Source organism: Calliphora vicina, chromosome 4 (genome assembly GCF_958450345.1).
Source record: "Calliphora vicina chromosome 4, idCalVici1.1, whole genome shotgun sequence".
Classification (NCBI taxonomy): domain Eukaryota; kingdom Metazoa; phylum Arthropoda; class Insecta; order Diptera; family Calliphoridae; genus Calliphora; species Calliphora vicina.
Window position 1 is genome coordinate 73,954,969 of NC_088783.1, and position 14,733 is coordinate 73,969,701.

The following is a 14,733-nucleotide window of genomic DNA, read 5'->3' on the forward strand; positions in this document are numbered from 1 at the left end:
TATAGACATGTATCCTACATCATTAAAAAAACAAAATTTCACATCTAGTTTTCACATTTTTTTACACATTATATGATACATATTTATCAGAATTAATTAATCTGCAATTACAATTGTTTGTAATTCGGGAGCATGGGGGGAATCCCGGACAATATTGACTTCTGTACTCCGAAACATTTATTCTACGAAGAATATTCTGTGTTGACCACGATTGGACAGAATGATGCAGGACATTCTCATCACGAGCGTAAGTTTGAGGTCTTCAGTGATGGTGCAAATACGAGGGGTGGGTGTTTCTTTCGGCCTTAAAAAGGGACGTAAATTGATTAAGGTTTTATTGGATAAACGGGCTTGATATTAGAATTAGGGTTCCTAATCAGGAAAAATTTCTCGGCAATTCCTGGAATTTAAGTTTACTCCTTAATGTTACTGTTTACTCCTTAATGTTACTGTAATATTTCTGCACAGATAAAACAGATTCGTTGTGATTTCTTGGCAATCGAATAATTCGATTACATCCATAGACTTTTTAATAGAAAATCTGTTGACATGGATGAATTACGATATAAATAACCAAATTTTTGTGATCCCAACTACAATTTAGTAATTTAGACTGAATCATTTGATTAAAAATAAGTTCGGTCATCACAACCAAAACTACAGAGAGCCTCAAAAATTAGTAAACACTAGTGAGTTTTTTGATTCTTTAAAATCATGAAAATCATTTTTCTCCATTACCCCTCTGGGAGCATTTGGCTTCCACAAAGCATCTCCATCTTTTACGATTAGTTATTTTTTGACATGATTACCATATATGATGTTGCCATTAAATCTATTAAATCCATTTTGTATCAGTTTCGTTAAACGGTTGTTGTTCCAGCTAAGTAGATGATTGGTCTGCTGTAGCTGGTCTAGAATAATGGGGCTGCCATCTGTCGTTGCCTAGAAACAACGCCCTCTGTGTATTTGGTGTAGTAGTGGGGAACCTTGCTAGTCTTTGATTCCTACCTTTTTTCCCCAGGAGATGGTGGCGGGTTGACCTTTACCGTAATGTTATCCTGAACTTTACCGTAATGTTACCCAGTTTACCAGGGAGAGGGGTGGTCAGTAAGGCTTCTTGGGTGGATTGTTTAGAGGGGGTTCATTTTTAAAAACTCTAAAACCATGATGCCTGCACCCAGAGAAAAAATTAACACATCCGTGTACGATTTGACACCATTCGGTGTCAATAGTGTATCAACCCCGTATGTGTACAAATTGTACACGAACGGTGTCAATTTGACAACGGTAAAATTACACCATTCCGTTGCAGAATTGACACCATCCGTTGTCGATTTGACGTGTACGATTTTATAACAGACCGTTGACAATTTGTCACCGTTCGTGTACGATTTGACACCAGACCGTTGTCAATTTGATACCGCCCCGTTGTCAATTTGATACCATACGTTGTCGTTTTGATACCGTTCGTGTACGATTTGGTAATTAAAATAAATAATAGTTTCATTATTTTTTACATTTATTTTTCAATACAATAGGGATAAATACATATGTTAAAATAAAGCATGAACATATAAAACGTTCCATGTTTAAATGTGCCAAAACATTGATGTCAATTGTCGGAGTTCCTGTATCTGAAATTTCAAATAGCATCCCTAATGGAGGCACTGCTTCCTTTGTGTCCTCTTTCTAAAAAATAAAACAAATACTTATTATATTTTATATCGCTGTTATCGCTGTATATACATATAGCTCTACTTACCTTTTAAATGTACAAAACCTGAAGCCATATTTATTGTTTTCAGGAATTTTTGGAGTTGTATGTCGTCACTGGATTTGGTGATCTTCTCACTGCCTGGATCTTCATCTGCAGCAACACAAATTCCATATTAAACACAACTTTGCTTTCTTTTATATTTTGGTTTTTAAACCATTTATTTACTTCACTTTTATCCATTATATTTATTAAAATTTTTTAACGTAAATAAAATTAAAAATCTCTTATAAAAATATAGCAGAGCAACTCACGTTGAGATACGTTAGTCGGACCTCTTAAATTGAATTTTCACCGATTATTTGAAAAATGTTACGGACTTATGGCAAATTTTTTAAATATTTCCCGGAAATGTAAAAAGTTTGGGAAATTGAGAACCCAAATAGCCAAGCTGCACTGAAATCTATTAGGGGTGACTATACAACATCCTTGTATAGTCGAACCTGTCGTGCGACTGAATGGCTTGGTTAAGTACTCAATACTGGAGTACTGATTTTATTCTCCTTACATCAACCCTTTCTTTCCGGATTATGATGAACCCAATTGTATCACTATTAACCAGGACAGTCTGTTAAAATTATGTTATCAAAAGGCACTTTTGGCTACTAAATAAGTTTGTTTCCGCCCAGAGACGATTGTTAAAAAAAAAAAAGTCATAAATGTTTTAGCGTTGTAAATGTCCTTTTCCTCACTCTACAGATGGTATCATATATCCATAAAAGCCAGATGAGCCATCACCTATGTCCAGTTAACACGTTAACTAATCTTCTGAACCTGAGGGCCTAGGTTCAGAATCTCCTTTGTCAATATTCTCTTGGTTTGGTCTACCCATAGAATGTCGGTCATTCTGCCGACTATAGAGTTCTGCCAGTTTCAGATATGTTCATATATTGCCCATTCTTTGAGTTGGTTTTTAAACTTTAAGAAGAGTAAAATTACAAATATGTAATTAAAAAGTTACAGAATTACGTAACATAACGGAATTCCAATTAAGCTTAAGTAACAAATAATATAGTAGTTATAGACACAGAGGCTACATTCTCTGGCTGAAATCGAACAAACGTTACCTGATGTTTGGCTTAATTATGTAAAGTTTGTCAGTTACGTGATATCAACATTTATACACTTAATAAACTTAAAGAGGAAAAAACGCTACCTTTAAAGGGTGTACCGAAATTTTAATTTTTAAAGTTCATAAAATTTACACCAAATATCATCTATACTATATGTTAATAATTTGATAAAAATCCAAACAACAATTCGCGTTAAAACACCCCATTCATTTCATAAATTACTTAATTGTTGTTTAAAATTCTGAAATATCATTTAAAACTAATTTTAATATTATCAGATGAGTGAGTACAATTTCATTTAATAGTGATGATAATTTGCCATAATATTATTCTAAATGATTTAATTTCATTTGATTTTTTTTAATAATTTTAAGTGACAAATATTTCTTGTTAAATATGACGAAATATATGATCATTTTTATAATTCTCATTTAAACTTAAAATATCAATAAGGTACAACCCAATGAAATGTAATTGCAATTAAAGAATATAGTACTGATTGGTACTATATCTGGAAGCCTGAAACTAAATTTTTATATCATTTTTGAAACTATAATTTTGAATTTTTAAGAATTTAGTTGAACAAAATATAAGCGGAGGATTTAACTAAAATTGGGAAACGTTAACCATTACCAATATAAAATGTGAACATTTTTAATATTAAAGATATTTAAATCTGATAAAACAACATTTTGTATATACAAAATTCATGTCACCAAATTTTGTTACGGTCGGTCCATAATTAGTCATAGCTCCCATATTGAACCGCTTCCGAAAATCACTTTAACGTGCATAAATCGCTTAAAAATGTTGGTGTACTCACAAAATTCAACATAGTAAACTTTCATATAGACACAAATCACACGACCTAATTTCATGGTGATCGGTCCACTTCCGAAAATCACTCAAAAATATAAATTATTGAAATTTTAAAAGAAAAATGTTTTTGCTCTTTTACTTAGTGTAGGGTATTATATGGTCGGGCTTGATCGACCATACTTTCTTACTTGTTTTAAATTGCTAATATTAAATATAAATAAAGTAATATGTACTAGAAACGAGAATGGGACCAATTAAGATATAGGTTTTTGATGCGTATTTTTTGACAAATATGTCATTCACTTGGAATACAAAAATAATTTTAAGAATATTACCGGCTACAAAACCTACCGAAGCCTTCAACATAAAGTTTGGTTACAATCTTTATATATCGACAATTTGAAAACACACTTGGCCTCCAGCGTACCAAAAATGGGTCTGCCGCTAAATTATATTTTAATGCTGGACAACGACCCAAAACATACCGTCACTAATACTAAGCTGTAGCTCTTCCAACATGGATGAAAACACCACCTCATTCTCCAGACATGAACAAAATCGGAAATCTCTGGGAACATTTAGATAGAAAAATTAGGGAAATTCGAAACAAAAATTATTTAATCCAGGCTTTACAAGAAGAATGGGCAAATATTACATCGGAGGTGACCCAAAATTTGGTCAATTCTATTAGAAGATTAGAAGGCATAATTAAATATAGTGAGCACTCAGTTTTTGGTGCAATTGTACATTAAATTCAGAATGACCTTCAGTGAGCCACTGAAGACTTTATGCGAAAATTGATTCTGATTTTTTTCACATCACTTGAGGGAACTAAGAGGATGCCATATTTGAAGGTATTCACGTTTTTATCCTAGCGAAAAAGTATAAAATGGTGACGTGAATTAGGCTATTATCTTTAGTCTTATTTAACCAAGTTTACAAATTGAAATAGAGAAAATTTTTAAAAAATAAAAGCTTTTAAGAAATTTCTATATATGCGCTAACAAAATAGTGGAACTCGTCACTAATTTTCATCAAACACCTTCAGGCTATGGAAAGAATAGAATATATACAGCCCAATTATGAATAAAAATTCCCCGGGAGTTTTTTCCCTTTTCTCATTTTTCCTATTCAAATTCAATGAGAAAAAAACTCCCGGGGAACAAACTCCCGCGGAATTTTTTATTCATAATTGGGCTGATATTATTATAAATATCTCAAACTTGCAGCACTCTCCCTCAAAAATTAAAGAAAACACCGTTATTTGTGAATTATTTTTAAAAACTTTAAAAAAGTTATACCCCTAATAATTCCCGCTATAATTACTCCAGACACTTTTTATCTTTTGTAAGTACATACCTATATTTCTACATCATATGCGATGCAATTTTTTTTAATTTTATTGTTAAAATGATCAGTACTTTGAAGATATATTCTATACTAATACTACATGATTCGTCATTTTACACCCAATTTATTTAAGCAATTTCTCAATTGTAAACAATAACCAAAAATATAATTTTATTATTAAAACGTAAAACAAATATAAATACCAATTATATTTTAAAGTTCATCCACTCCCATTTTTTGTTAACAGAGATATAGTAAGTATATTTAGTACCACTAAATCAAAATCACACACTTTCGAGACCATAGAATCTCAGACGTTTGATAAGAGTTCTATTTAAAAATCAAAAATAATAAATTAATGAAATTTTTACTGCAAAATTGGTTCATATATTTAATTAAAAGATAAAATATAGATTTGGGAAATATTTATAATCGATTTAAAATTGTACAATATACTGCAAACAAACATTTACTCTTCTAATAATAATTGCAAACTTTTCTGTAAATCTATTAGAGATCTAACGTCCTTATAGATATATAGCTATTGTATCTTATAGTTTACGAAATATTGGCAGTTAAATATTAAAATTTTCGTTTTTTATCTAACTTATTCTGTTTTTGGCAAATAGCTGATCCAGATTTTTCCCGATTTTTTTTAAGTATTTTTTTTTTTTAAATTAACAACAAAAGTATTACAAAAAAAATTAAAATAATGTAGCCAGGAACATTTATAAAACTTGTTCCAAAATCACTAGTTCCAGAACGATTATAACCAGAACCACTTCAGATTACTTGATATAAACCATAGAACTAGTGATATTGCAACTTAGAACCCGTTATGTAGAACAATGTTGTGATTCTTAATAAATTATATAGAGATTAATAGGAACTAGTTACACATTACTTCTAGACTAGTTAAATAAAACACAAAATAGTTCCGAAAGAACTTCATCAAGGCGTATTAATCAGACAATATTTGTTAATTGTCAATTGACTGGAAATAGGGTTGCCAGATTCAGATTTGCAAAAAGCTGGACATTGGGGTCTAAAAAGCTGGACAAATCAAAAAAAACTGGACATTACAAAAATTACTGAGAAAATGTTAATTTTGGTTTTGTGTAAACAAATGTATTACACGGTGCTACAGTGAGAAAAAAACTTGGAAAACGACAAAACGTGGGTTATATGTACATTGCAAATTGTGTCAGAAAATTTCAGAACACTCTCAATTTCAGAAGTTATTCTAAAAACCCGTTTTAAGTGATGTTCGTCAACTTATCGACCATTCAGTTTTTATCTGATTTTAATTTTTTAACGGGTTTACAAAGAAAATTGATTACGCTTTAAAATGTCGTGCATTTTTTGATATATTTGTAAGATATAAGTATTGTTTTTGTTAAGAATATCTAAACAAAACAAAATTCATCAACATTTTTATTTTAAGTGGCTTTTCATTGCTTATTTTGCTATGAAAGCTTATGCAAATTTATAGCAATGTATAAAGAAAATTTAGTTCTTAACAAAACATGGTTTTATTCAACTTTTCATTAATACGTTTTTTAGTAAAATAATTGTAGTTTTTAATTTACAAAATTTAGAAAATTTAAACCGATTTTAACAAGTAATGTCTCGTTTTTTTCTATATACAAATTTGTTTATAACATTGTACAAAAAAATAGTTTTTAATAGAAAATACATTTTATGTATACATTTTATGAAAGCTTAATTATTTGCCTTTCCATAACTGTTTACAATTTTTCGGTCTAAAAATGTGTGAGTTAGAGGTACTAAAGTACTACGACCTATCGTAAAGCAGTTTTTTCAAATTAACTAAACATTTTGAGGGTGTTTTAAAATCTTTGGGTCTACAACCCCCACTTGGTCGCTTTTCATGTTCTTACAAAAAGTGTTTTTTTAGCAGTGTGTTAATATTTAGAAATTTAGAGTCACAATTAAATATTTTCATTTCATTCCTTAAAATTTATTTAACTAAACTTAAATTTGTTCGGTTAAGTCCGTCATATACAGTGGTGGCCAGGAATTTAAGACAAAAATTGTTTGCTAAATTCCATGTAATTGTCAATTATTTTTTCAAATATTTCCACAAATATGTATGCATGAGGACCGTTTTAACACACAAGTGTGTTTTATTCGACTGTGTCAATTCATACATATTCACCATGAACATCTAAAATTTTTCTACAACTTGACCAACAAATTTTTTTTTTAAATAAACATTTTCTCACATTTATATCATTATAATTTTATTATTATAAAATTTTTCTACAACTTGACCAACAAATTTTTTTTTTAAATAAACATATTTTCTCACATTTATATCATTATAATTTTATTATTATAAAATATTCAAATTTCGTATTTTTAGTTCCATTAGTTTCGGTCATATCATGTTATTAACAGCGGATGTTCGCTGAGGTGGGTCAACGTATTTCCACATATCTTTGTCCATATATGTTTTACAGATTTTTCCAAACATTTTTCAGAAACTAGAAACATTAATAATAAATTTCATACCCTTAGAGGTCCTTTTATTTTGGCTCTATCGCACTTAAAATTCAGTTGATGAAAAAAATTCAAGTATTTGTCTTAAATTGGTGGCCACCACTGTACATATTTATATTATTAAATACTAAAAACACTGCGACTTTATTTCGTTTTTGAGCTTACGCATTTTGGCCAATTCCAAACCTAGAGGTTTGTAAACCATTTTGAAAATTTTTACAAACCTCCTATAAATTTTTTCATATTAATATTTCAGGTCGAATGACATTCGGTTTCTTTCTTTAGTATAAAGATTATTTAAAATAGAAAAAATCTTTCACAAAAAGCACAAATATTACAATAAATAAAATGAAAATGAAAAGCTTCGCTTACTGGTATTAAAAATACGAAACATGCAGCTTTTCTTAAATTCTCGAATTCATTCGTTTCACCTTTGGTAAAAAAATAGGACCATATCATTTGACAAATCTCTTGGTATTTATTTATAAACTTCACGAATGCTGCAGTAATCAATATATATGTATTTTGGCGAAATTTTTGGCATACCACCACGTGATGGCCAATGTTATATATGTAATGAAAATCATTTTTTTAGGGTACCGTGAAATAACTCCCAAATGAAATAACTCCACACGAAAAGATGAAATAACACCCAACAAATTTTTCATACAACTTAGGACTTATTTCATTATGAAACAACTCCTAACGAATAGGAAGTTATTTCATAATTTTTTGTTGGGAGTTATTTCATAATGCAATAACTCCCAATGAAACAACTCCCAATGAATTTTTTGTTGGGTTTTATTTCATTTTATTTTGGGAATTTTGAGTTATTTCACCGTATTGGGAGTTATTTCATTTTTGTTGGGTTCTACTTTGCAAAATCAGAACCCATAAATATCAAAAACTGGCTTCACTCAAAAAGGTTTTTTGCATTGCAGGCCTTCGGCAGGGCGCCAAGGTTTTCTCCTCTGGGGTGTATCAAAAACCGGCTTCGCTCAGAAAAGATTCTTTTTACATCGTCTGCCTTTGTCAGGTTGCAACGATTTCTTAATCTGGTGTGAAATGAAAATCGGCTTTCTGAAATATTATAAAACCTTTCTGCAATGAAATAAATCTTTTCTGAGCGAAGCCAGATTTTTATACACCCCGGAGGAGAAAACCCTAGGGTCCGGCCGAAGGGCGGTAATGCAAAAAAATGTTCAGAGCGAAGTCAGTTTTGATACACCCCAGAGGAGAAAACCTTAGCGCACGGCCGAAGGCCGACAATGCAAAATACTTTTCTGAGTGAAGCCAGTTTTTGACACATCCCAGAGGAGTAAAACTTTGCGCTACGCCATATGCCCGCAATGCAAAAAATGTTTGGTAAGCGAAGAATAATTGCACTTCTGAAGTTCCTTAATTTAGATTACATAAATAAATTGCTTCAGATTGGGAATTATTTAATTTCTATTGGGATTTATTTCGCTTTTTTGGGACTAATATTTTTAAAATTCTGAAACCGCCGATTATTGGAAGTAATTTCATTTTACCCTTTGGTAGTTATTTCATTTTTCAAGTTAGGGAATTATTTCATTTTTGATGGGAATTATTTCATAGGGAGTTATTTCATTGGGAGTTATTTCATTTGGGAGCTATTTCACGGTACCTTTTTTTAGGTCATTTGGAATCAAAAACATCACGCACCAACACCAATTTCTAAAATAAACCATTTCTTTTTTTCTCTGGAAAATTATATAAATAATTTCCCCTTTTTTTGTTGCAAGTGTGAGGGATACTAAAATTATCTTTAGAACTATGTTCGCAGTTATTATTAATTATAAAAATAACTTAACGAAGGAATAAAATGTGTTGTATTTTAAAAAATTTTAAATATTTAATGTAAACTTTATTGCGTTTGGAGCTTGAACATGGTTTTTCATATTTTTTAATGCTCTATTCGACTATGCTATGCCAATTTGCATATTTGCAAAAAATGTCAATAGTTATATCCTTAATGTATAGTTTATCGTTATCTATTTCTTCAGATATTTCAAGGTTAAATTTAAAAATGCTATTTTTTAAAACAACGATGTTCTAAATAGCTGACCGCTGTTTTTAAAAAGTTTTCTACGTCAGTCTTAAAAGTTTTTTGTTCTTTAGGCGAAATTTTTTTCAAAATGCTGTGAACTTTGGAGCCAAAAAATTTGTCATTTATTCTACTTTTGCGGCTTATAAATAGCCTCATAAATAGCCAGTAGAAAAGTACGGTCATTATATCGAGCAACTGTACACGAGTTATTCCTAAAAGCAGTAAATTCCTGCATTATGTTTTGCATAAAATATAAATATGCTTCTGATAATCCTTAACTTTACATTCTTCTTCATTGACATCATTAACAGAAATTCCACACGACACGTATTCCCATAAAACATTTTGGTATTTATTTTTTCCTTTCTGCAAAAAATACATACACTTTTTTGCATAAGTTATTACTGTCTACTAATTAGTAGTAAGTAATTTTGTAGTAATAAATAATACAGATATTATTGTCGAAAATTTCAATATAGCTGGACAAATGAAATTTTAGCTTGAAACTGGACAGGCATTAAAAAAGCTGGACAATCCAGCCAAGTCCAGCCAGGCTGGCAACCCTAACTGGAAATATCAAAATATGTTGCGGCAAATGAAAAATGTAAAACACGAAAATTAAATTATTTTGGTCATACACTGCTACTCACCTGACTTTATTGTTTTATGTATTTTTTGTATTTATTTACTTAGTTATTTATTAAAAAAACAATGTCAACAAAAAATATAAGAAAGTTTGACAATCGAAAACAAACAAATAATAATAAGCTGTCTTCTTAACTTCACCTTATTTTATTAATGAACCTTGAACTTCATGGAACCACGAAAAAACTTCGAATTTTGTTTTGCAAAATATTTCATTTCTAAAAAACGAGTAAGAGAGCTATATTCGGCTGTGCAGAATAAAAAAAAATTTAATATTTTTAGGTAATTAAATTTATTTTTTCGCAAAGTTGTTTTATTTCATTTTTTGTAAAAAAAAATTTCGAATTGTTTTTTTTAAATTTTAATTTTTTTTAAATTTTTTTTTAATATTTAGCGAAAAAAACTTTTAGTGAAAAAAAAAATTCGGGTTAAAAAATATTCTTTCCGATTTTGACCCATTGTAGGTCCAACTTACTATGGTCTTATATACGTCGTTACAAATGTCTTTGAAATATCTGTCATTAGATATCCATATTGTCTATTTGTGGATTTTCTCGATTTTAAGTAGCAACCGAGCTGGAAGAATTTCGGAGACATATATGTATGAATCGTGTATGTATGTCTGTTGATTTCAACAGACGGACGGACAGACAGACGGACATGGCTTTATCGAGTCCGCTATCTATAAGTATCTAGAATATATTATAAGCGCTAAGAGAAAAATAGAAACCTTAACGATTAAAGTCGGTTCAACCGAAATTACTTCATCAGAAGCTATAAAGTACTTGGGCATAATGGTTAATAGAAGGCTCACCTTCACCAAGCTCTAGGAATACGCATGCAAAAAAGCTGCTTGGGTAGCAAATGCACTATCAAAGTGCATTTGCGCCAAAGTCGCCGTTTATTAATATCAAGTGTTTGCAACGCAGTTCTACTCTACGGGGCACCAATTTGGGAAAATGCACTAAGAAATTCCGCCAAGAAATCGATGATGTCCATACATAGAAGGTGTTGTTTAAGAGTATGTAGTGACTTTAGAACCATCTCCATGGAAGCAGCGAACGTTGTATCGGAAACTATCCCCATAGACTTGACTGCTAGTGAATTTGCGTATAGACATAATGAGATTAAAAGAAACCCAGAGGCATCAAGAAGAGGCATACGTCAGGATGAGAGAGAGAAGACTATTGCCGAGTGGCAGAGAAGATGGGAAAATTCGGTTAAAGGCCGTTGGACATTTAAATTGATTCCCCGCATTGATATACATATGGTTCAAGCGCAAGCACCGAGAGGTGAATTATAATTTGACCCAATTCCTTACAGGACATGGTTGCTATAGAAGTTATTTGTGCCGTTTTGGACACGACAATTCTCCCATATGTCCACAATGTCCTGAAGAAGATGAAACCGCAGAACATGTCACATTTGCATGTCCGAGATTTCTTGAACAGAGAAGTATAATCCAATCCTTTATTGGGGAAAATCTAAACCCAGAGAACATAATCAAAGTTATGCTAGAATCAGAGGATAGCTGGGCCGTAATGAACACGTATGTAAGCGGCATCCATCAAGCACTTCGTGAAGCAGAGGAACACCGTAAATCTGCAGAGAGGCTACCGTTCCAAAGCAAAAAAAAAAAACAGGCGGACATAGCTATCTATAAGGATCTAGAATATATATACTTAATAGGGTCGGAAATTATATTGTGGAAATTACAAACGGAATGACAAACTTATATATACCCTTCTCACGAACGGGAATTAAGAAAATGCAATATAAAATGTTGTTCTTTAATAACGATATGGATTTGGACGGATCTATTAATCTAATTGCATTAGGTAAGTTAAAAACAACTGAAATATTGTGTGCATTAAAAAAAATTTACATCGTTCCTTTTCAAACTATTTTTTGGAGGATTTCATCGTGGGCATTTACAAAAACGAATGTAAAAAACGTTAAATCGATCCAAAAATTGATAAGTCAGCTTGTTAAATACTTTTTTTGTAAATAAAATAAAGAAAAATTTCCTTAACTGGTTCCCAGAACTTGTTCCAAATATGACAATTTCGAATAAAAATAATATAATAATAATAATAATAGAAGAACTAGAGCCGTTCTTAAGAAGATGTTGGTTAGTTATAGAATTAGTTCTTAGGGCTATTAATCTGAGGGTCACGGTTTCGATTCCCGACAGGGACTCTGGGTGTTTCTGCAGACAAGAAAAACGCGCCGCAGTTTGTGTTTATTAAAAAAATATATACAGAACTCCAACATATCTGAATTACATTGAGATCCAAAACTCTTCAACTTTAAATCCTTTGAAATAAAAACGCAAACAATAATTATTTTTTTAACGAATTTTAATAATTTTTTTTTATTGATTTTTTATTTAATTTATTTGTTGCCGTTGTTGTTGTTTTTTTAATTTTTATTATTATTAATGTTATTTAAATCTCGTCTATCTCTGCACATTTTATGAGTAATATTTGTTGATTTGCAATTTGTATTTTTTATTTGTTTGTTGTGTATTTAAACTATTGCTTTTTTATTTATATTATTTAAATTTTATGTTTATATTAAATGTTATATATAAAATAATAATGAATATAAGAAGTCTGTCGGTTTGTTTCGAAAAAAAAAATAATAAAAAATTGTTTGTTTAACATTTCATTTTAGTTTTTTTTGTTTAAATTAAATTCCTGCATTATTATTTAAATTGTTTTAAATTATTATTTTTTGTCTGTTTTGTTAAATAGGGGTTTTGTTTGTTATTAGCTTATTTTTTTGTTTATATAATTTAAAATATATAATTTGTTCATGTAACTCTAAAATAACTTATTTTTAGCAAAAAATATATGCAATATTTTTGTATATAAAAAAGAATATATATTTTTGTTTGTATTTTTTTTTCTTTTGTAGAGATGGTAGTATATGTTACACGATTTTTTTTAAAAAATAAAGTTTACGAAAATGAATTTTTAGATTTAAAGAAAACTGGACAACCAATTAGGGGGTTTGTTTTTTAACACAAAAACGTTACAATATTTTTGTTATTTTTTAGAAAATTTATTTTATTTATTTTTAGGATTATAAAGACGAAAAAAGAATGAATCTCTAAAGAGTTTTAAAACTTAAATTAAATTGTTTTCAACAACTTTATGAAACATTTATTAATGGTGTGATTTTTTTAACTAAACTATTTAATGAAAATTAATATAATATAATAAAATAAAATACATTACAATAATATTTAATGATAAGAAAATTAATACTAAACCTACAAATATATATTTTCTCATTCTAGTTAAAACATAAAAAGTTAGTTATAATTAAAATAATATTAAAAATTTAAAGTAATATATAATAACAAAGCCATGGAGTTTTTTTTTTCCTTTCTTAATAAAAAAAGGCATTGTAATTTCAAAAAACAAATATTTGTTATGTTATTGGTTTAGTTATTGTTTATTAAATTACGAAATGAAAAAAACAACAAAGAAATTAAAGGAAAAAAGATGATATCATTGATAACAACACCTGTGCCTGCTTAAATAAAAATTACCTGAATTATTTCATTAAAATTATTGGAAAAATATTTAAATAATTTGTAATTTTAATTAAAAAGAAAGAACACATAAATTGTATTAAAATTAATAATATGATTTAACTGCAATTTATACCACTACACCAATTATGAATGAATTTTCTCATATTTTATTAAACCAGCATTATTATGTCGTAAATCTGTCTGTCATACCCCTTAGAATTCCATGTTGATCGAAAAGGGTATTAATTCCGAATCGAAATCAAAATTGATCCAAATAGAAACGAATATAAAAATTCAAACATATACCTCTCCCCTTCCATCATTTACATTAAACTGAAACCAGTTACATGACTAATTCTGTCTTAGTTTCCCTTCATCTAGCTATTTAAGCGAGAACTAATTTGACTAACAACTTCGTACACCTTTCCCAGCTTGTTTTCAAAAGGGACTCTATTCGCCTGTTCTGTAAATCGAATGAATGGTTTAAAAAAAAAAATGAGTAATTTTCAATAACAAGTTAATGTTCGGCAAATCGCACGATTTTCTACATTGAAACCGGTTTGTTTACTCGAAAAATTGCAAACATCAAAATATGTGAATTGGTTTAAAATCGTAAACTTTACTCGGATTTGGTAAATCAAAATTATTCGCAATAGTAGCGATCGGAAATTGTGACAGGCCTGTGGGGTTAATCCGCAATTCAAGGCGAAAGAAACCACTTTCAAATTACAATGTATTTAACAAATTTGTTTAAATTTCTTATTCAAGTTGTTAGTTCATTTCACAAAAAGTGTTTGAACTGACAGTTGGGTGACTAGTTCTATTTACGGGTCGATTATGGATGTCAATCGAACTGCAGTTGCAGATAGCAACTGGCAGCTATCATTTCTGTTGGCAAATTGTCAACCAAAAATGTTTGGTTGCCTTCTTGCAA